Source organism: Mustela putorius, unplaced genomic scaffold (assembly GCF_011764305.1).
Source record: "Mustela putorius furo isolate JIRA1106 unplaced genomic scaffold, ASM1176430v1.1 tig00003834_pilon_pilon_pilon, whole genome shotgun sequence".
Lineage (NCBI taxonomy): Eukaryota > Metazoa > Chordata > Mammalia > Carnivora > Mustelidae > Mustela > Mustela putorius.
In genome coordinates, this window is record NW_025421987.1 from 112,159,619 (window position 1) to 112,167,045 (window position 7,427).

Consider the following 7,427-nt stretch of genomic DNA (forward strand, 5'->3'; position numbering starts at 1 on the left):
GAGTGGTAGGACTCAAAATCACAAATGAAAGAGGAGAAATAAACAATATTACAGAAGTATAAACAATTGTAAGGGAGTATTATGAAAATGTAAATGCCAACAAATTGGACAACCTAGAAAAAATGGATACATTCCTAGAAACATATAACCTACTAAAACTGAAGCAGGAAGAAATGGGAAATTTGAATAGACCAGTAAGATTCAAACAGCAATGAAATTCAAAGAGTAATCACACTCCTAACAAAAGTTCAGGACCAGACAGCTTCACAGGTCATTCTACCAAACATTTAAAGAGTTAATACCTATTCTTCTCAAACTATTCCAAAAAATAAGAGAAAGGAAAACTTCCAAGTTCATTCTATGAGGCCAGCATTACCCTGATACCCAAACCAGATAAAGACACCACTAAAAAAGAGAACTACAGGCCAATATATCTGATGAATATTAATGCAAGAACAAAATACTAGCAAATCAAATCCAGCAGTACATTAAAAAAATCACTATGATCAAGTGAGATTTATTCCCAAGATGCATGGGTGGTTCAGTATTAGCAAATCATCAATGGGACACATCACATCAATGAGAGAAAGGATAAAAATCATATGATCATTTCAATAAATGCAGAAAAAGCACTTGACAAAGTACAACATCCATACGTGATGAAAACCCTCAATAAAGTAGGTTTAGAGGGAATATACCTAAACATAATAAAGGCCCCATATGAAAAACTCACAGTGAACATCTTACCCAATGGGAACAACTGGGAACTTTTCTCCTAAGATCAGGAACAAGATAAGGATGCCCAATCTCACCAGTTTATTCAATATAGTACTGGACATCCTAGTCACAGCAATCAGACAACAAAAAGAAATAAGTCATACAAATGGGTAAAGAAGAAGTAAAATGTTCACTGTTTTCATATGATGGATATTATATATAGAAAACCCTGAAGATTCCACGAAAAACTACTAGAAACCGATAAATGAATTCAGTAAAGTTATAGGGTACAAATAGATGTACAGAAATGTTAGTTTTCTATACACTAATAATGAAGTGGCAGAGAGATTAAGAAAACATTCCCAATTACAACTGTACAAATAATAATACAATATTCAGGAAGAAACTTAATCAAAGAGATGAAAGACCTGTACTCTGAAAACTGTAAAACACTGATGAAAGCAACTGAAGATGACACAAAGGAATAGAAAGACATTCCACATTAAAATGTTTATACTACCCAAAGGAATCTACACATTTAATGCAATCCCTATCAAAATACCAACAGCAGGGGCACCTGGGTGGCTCAGTGGGTTAAGCCTCTGCCTTCAGCTCAAGTCATGATCTCAGGGTCCTGGCATCGAGCCCCACATCGGGCTCTCTACTCAGCAGGGAGCCTGCTTCTCCCTCTCTCTCTGCCTGCCTCTCTGTCTACTTGTGATCTCTGTCTGTCAAATAAATAAATAAAATATTAAAAAAAAATACCAACAGCATTTTTCACAAAGCTTGAACAAAAAGACCTAAAATATGTATGGAACCGCTAAAGACCCCAAAGTCATCTTGAAAAAGAAAAACAAAACTGGAGGCATCACAATTCCAGACATAAAGTTATACTACAAAGTTGTAGTAATCAAAACACTATGGTACTGGCACAAAAACAGACATTTAGATCGATAGAACTGAATAGAAAACCCAGAAATAAGCCTAGAAGTATATGGACAATTAATCTTCAGCAAAGGAGGAAAAGAATATGCCATGGGAAAAAGACCGTCTCTTCAACAAATGGTGTTGGAAAAACTGGACAGCTGCATACAAAAGAATGAAACTGGACTGCTTTCTTATACCATACACAAAAATAAATTCAAAATGGATTAAAGATTTAAAGTGAGATCTGGGGACACCTGGGTGGCTCGGTGGGTTAATCCTCTGCCTTCAGCTCAGGTCATGATCCCAGGGTCCTGGGATCGAGCCCCGCACTGGACTCTCTGCTTGGCAGGGAGCCTACTTCCCCCTCTCTCTCTGCCTGCCTTTCTGCCTACTTGTGATCTCTCTATCAAATAAAATAAAATAAAATAAAATAAAATAAAGTGAGACCTGAAAATCCTAGAAGAGAGCACATACAGGAAATACTCTGACATCGGCCATAGCAGTATTTTTCTAGGTAGGTCTCTTGAGGCAAGGGAAATAAAAGCAAAAATAAATTATTGGAACTACATCAAAATGAAAATTTCTGCACAGCAAAGGAAATAATCAACTAAACTAAAAGGCAACCTACTAAATGACAGAAGATTTTTGCCATGACATATCTAATAAAGAGTTAGTATCCGAAATATATAAAGAACTGATACAATTCAATATCCAAAAAACAAATAATCCCATTAAAAATGGGCAGGAAACATGAACAGACATTTCTCCAAAGAAAACATACAGATAGTCAACAGACACATGAAAAGATGTTTAACATCATTCATCATCAGGGAAATGTAAATCAAAATTGCAATGAGATATTATCTCACACTGGTCAGAAAGGCTAAAATCAAAAACACAAGAAACAGCAAGTGATGGTGAGGATGTGGAGAAAAAGGAACCCTTATGCGCTGTGGTAGAAGTGCAATCTGGTGCAGCTGCTGTGGAAAACAGTATGAAGTTTCCTCAAAAAGTTAAAAATAGAACTATCCTATGATCGAGTAATTGTACTACTAGGCATTTACCCCCAAAATACAAGAACACTAATTCAAAGGGATATATGCACCCCTATGTGCATAGTAGTGTTATTTACAAAAGCCAGCTTATGGAAGCAACCTAAGTGTCCATCAATAGAAGAATGGATAAGGAAGCAATACACACATACACACCCACACACACAACCACACAACTAAGCCATAAAAAAGAATGAAATCTTGCAATTTGCAATGACATGGATGGATCTAGAAAGTATTTTGCTAAGTGAAATAATTCAGTCAGAGAAAGACAAATATATGATTTCACTCATATGTGGAATTTAAGAAACAAATGAGCAAAGGAATAAAAGAGAAAGACAAACCAAGAAGCAGAGGTAACTATAGAGAACACATTGATGCTTGGGGCAGGGATTGAGGGGAGAGGGGATGGGTGAAACAGGTGAAGGGGATTAAGAGTATACTTCTCATGATGATCACTGAGTAATGTATAGAATTGTTGAAACTGTACAACCCAAACTAACATAACATTGTATGTTAACTATACTGGAATTAAAATAAAAATCGTAATAAAAAATTCATCAAAAAAAGAGTATTGATTAAAACTAAGTACCTGCACATTGCTTCAGGAATGCACGTTATTATCATCTCTATTCTTGGCAGTGAAATGGAAAAGAGACAAGAAGAAACCTATGTCGCCAGTCTCCCTCTCCCTTGACCTTAGTCATCTTCCATTTAATTTAAAAGTTTGCATGTCATCTAATGATTCTCAGTAAGTCACTACTTTCTACAATACTTCACCCAATTCTATGTAAGGAGGGATCACTACCTGGCTCTCTTCTTTTTTTTTTTTTTTTTTAAGATTTTATTTATTTATTTGACAGAGAGAGATCACAGGTAGGTAGAGAGGCTGGTGCAGAGAGAGAGAGAGAGAGAGGGAAGCAGGCTCCCTGCCGAGCAGAGAGCCCGATGTGAGACTCGATCCCAGGACCCTGAGATCATGACCCGAGCCAAAGGCAGCGGCTTAACCCACTGAGCCACCCAGGCGCCCCTCTTCTTAATTTATATGATGATGCATGAGGTGTTTGTAAGGGGCATTGTGGTAGGAAGACATATTTTTCCTCAAAGAGCTTAAAAATGTTCTTCAAGGATGAAACTGTACTTTCACTAGCTATGTGTGGCTATTTTAATTTAAGCCAATTAGATTAAACTAAAAATTCAGTTCCAGGGGGTGCCTGGGAAGCTTGGTTAAGGTCTGCCTTTGGCTCAGGGCATGATCCCAGGACCCAAGTATCAGGTTCCCTGCTGAGTGGGGAGCCTGCTTCTCCCTTTCCCTTTACTCCTCCCTGCCCCCACTCCTGCTTTCTGGCTCATATTCATAAATACATACATACATACAAACGTAAAGTCTTTAAAAAAATCAGTTCCTCAGTTGTGCTAACCTCATTTTGTGTGCTCAATAGCCACATATTTCTAACGGCTATCACACTGGACAATAAAGATATGGGATATTTCTACCACTCTTTTATTGTGTTCATGCTAATGGCTAACTTGTGTTCAGTAAACTGAAGACAGAAAATAAAAGAGATGGGGACACAGTGTTCAAAGACAAAATGAGAAGGTAAGGAAGAGAAATTTTAACCATTTCATCAATTTGTGAATTAGTGGTCCTGCATTTTGTTGTAGTAAAACCATTAAAGGTTGAACAAAATTGCCTATAAATTGTCTTTGGAGGGTTTGAAAAGGGAACTTCAACAAATATTATTAAGTTCTTAAAAATTATACTGTTGTACTTTATTTGGCATAAAAGAAAGAAATTCTTTCGTTCATCAAATATTTTTTTGAGTACCTCCCATGTGCTGTGCGTCAGGTGAGGGAGGGAGGGAGTCACGTGGCTGTCTGAGGGAACAGTGTTCCAGGGCTATAGGAGAAAAAAGTAGATCTGGATAGGAAGGATCAGGAATGTAGAGGTGGGTAACAGACTGGAGAGAGAGGATGAAATAGATTGATCAGAGGAGGCACCCCTTAGAAGGGGAGATTGAGCAAGACTTGAAAGAAGTGAAGGAAGTCAGCCTACCTAGTGTGGCTACCTAGAGGAAGTGTTCTCAAGGGCATGGGTTCTTAAGTAAGGGCATGCCTGGCTCCATCAAGATCAAGGAACAGCAGAGGCCAGTATGCGTGGAACAGAGGGAGGGAGGAGAGTGAGGGAAACAATGTCTGAGAAGAAATGGAGGAGAGGGGCAGATAACATCTACTTTTATAAGGCTTTGGTTTTTACTCAGTGTGAAATAGCAAGCCATCAGATTATTACTATTTTTTTTAAGCAATACAGACTGGTCTGACTTAGGTTTTACTTTTCTGGATCCTGATTTGAGAGGGTGGTGACTTGGACCAAGGTGGTCAAAGGAATGTTGGTGCGAAGTGGTCGATTCTGGATAGAGCTGTGTTGACAGGTTAGATGTGTGGTATGGGAGAAATACAGGAATCAAGATGACTAAGATTTTTGGACTGAGTAACTTCAAGGATGGAATTGCCATCAACTGAGATGCAGAAGATTGCAGGTAGAGCAAGTTTATTCATTTTTGGTGGGGAAGGAGGGATGAGTCAAAAATTCAGTCTTGGATATTTTGGATTGGAGATGGCTTTAGGTGGTGAGGTTGGACCAATGGTTATACATAAGAATATGGAGATTCCTCCAAAAATAAAATGTTTGGAAAGAGAAGAAAATTAAAATTTGACAGATAGACAAGTAATTGGTATTTAAAGAAACTATAGAAACAGATAAGCCTAATCATCCACTAAATTACCAACATTATTCATAAACATGGAAATGCTACATATCTGGCTATGAGTTAGGTCCTTTCCTCCAGGGTGTTCGCAATTTGCTTGAGAGGAAGTGGAAACAATAATAATTATATGCTCTGATTTATGTGAATCCCGACTTTTATTGTCAAGATCTGTACAAAACAGTGCAACATCTATTCTTGCATTGTTCAGAACAATAGCCGTGAGTCACATGCTTCTCAGTAGAGCACTTCAAATGTGACCAGTCCAAACTGAGATGTGTTGTACTTGTAAAATATCCACCTGAGGTCAGATATTTCAAGTGAAAAAAAGAATACAGAATTGTTCGCCAGTTCATATTGATTACATGTTGAGCCAAAACATTTTTTGGCTATGTTGCATTAAATTAAATGTATTTCTGTTAGGCACCTATTAGTCACCTGTTTTTTTTAACCTTTTTTAACATGGCTATTAGAAAAGTTAAAATTACTAATGTGATCCTCATTATGTTTCTATTGGAAACACTTCTCTAATAAAACCTTTGAAAACAATTGGCTTTTCTTAGGAAGAAAGTAGTTTGTACCATTTTTCTCCACCGTTTTTTTCAAATGTGAAGAAGAGGATCCAGAAATCATTAGTGACATGGGCTCTGTCCTCTAGGCGGCCTCCCCACTGTAGCACGAGGCTCTGAAACCTGTCATGCAGAAGCCATATTACAAGGCTTTTGATTGGGAGTCCCCCCCCCATACACACAATGACCAGATTAAAAGCGGTAATGATGTCCACATTCTCTGACTAAAGGCTGCTGGTGTGTGACATAAGAGCTGGTTTCAGGCAACGCTTAGAGAACAGCATGCTATCCTCCCTGAATAGATAATGAAGGTTGGGGCTGAGCCCCCACAGCCCTCCTGTGTGGCTTGACACCTCCGTGCCAGCTCCGACTTGCAAGATAAGAGGGAAGAATGGTTCTGAGATCCCCCGGGAAGTTGGGGGGGTGGACCCCTGCTGGTCTCTAAGAGGCATTCTAATAAAAGATTTCACAGAAAATCAATTGCTATCACTTAAGACCTTTAACTCACTATATTCCATTGTAAGCTTATTTTTCTCTTAGAAGGGCACAAAGCAGTGTGTGAAAAATTGTATACTCTTCCTGTGGTGTCTTTGAAAGCAAGTTTATAAATTCCTAATATGCATTCCTGTTAGGAGTCTCAAAGAGAAGAGGGTGTCAATAAAAATCATCTGCTAGGCCAGATGACGGGTTTTGAAGTGGGGGGGAAAAGGGCATTGTTGGAACAGAATGATACGGGTTCAGGAAAGATGAAGTGAATGTGAAGAAAGGAAAAGTGTGGAGGTGAAACACAAAGCTGCCCACCCCCCACCCCCGCCCCACAAAGTTTCTGAATAAGTTCCCCTGGCCCTTTCAAGCTTTTGCTTCCCTGTGGCTTGAGGCTTTCATTCTGCAGGGGAACCAAGGGAGAATTTCTGCTGAAAGGACTAGACTCTGTTAGTTCATGGATTTCCTCCTTTTGCTCTCTCTGCCCCTTATGCTCTATTTTTCAATCTTTTTTTAATGTCAGCTACTTACCTCTGGCATGCTTTGCGGTTAATGGCATGGCTTCTAGAGGCAGACAAAGCCTGGAGTCTAACCTTGGTCTGTTACTTCCTAGCTGTGTAACCTGGGCCAGCTGCCTAATCTCTCTGGGCCTCCCTCCCTCTACAGTTGAGAGCACTGGCAGTCTCTTCCCTGTGAAGTGGCTGTGGGAGTGGGTGAAGTAGCATAGTAGGATCTGGATCTGGCACATGGGGAATGCTCAGAAATGTTAGCTATTATTATAATTATTATAATAAAAAATTGAGTATAACTTTAGGGAATAAATTGTAAAATAAGCATGTCTATACTTCATAGATACTAGAATTTTGTCATTTTGGCATAAGACCATGGGTCTGAAGATTAGATAAAATCCATGC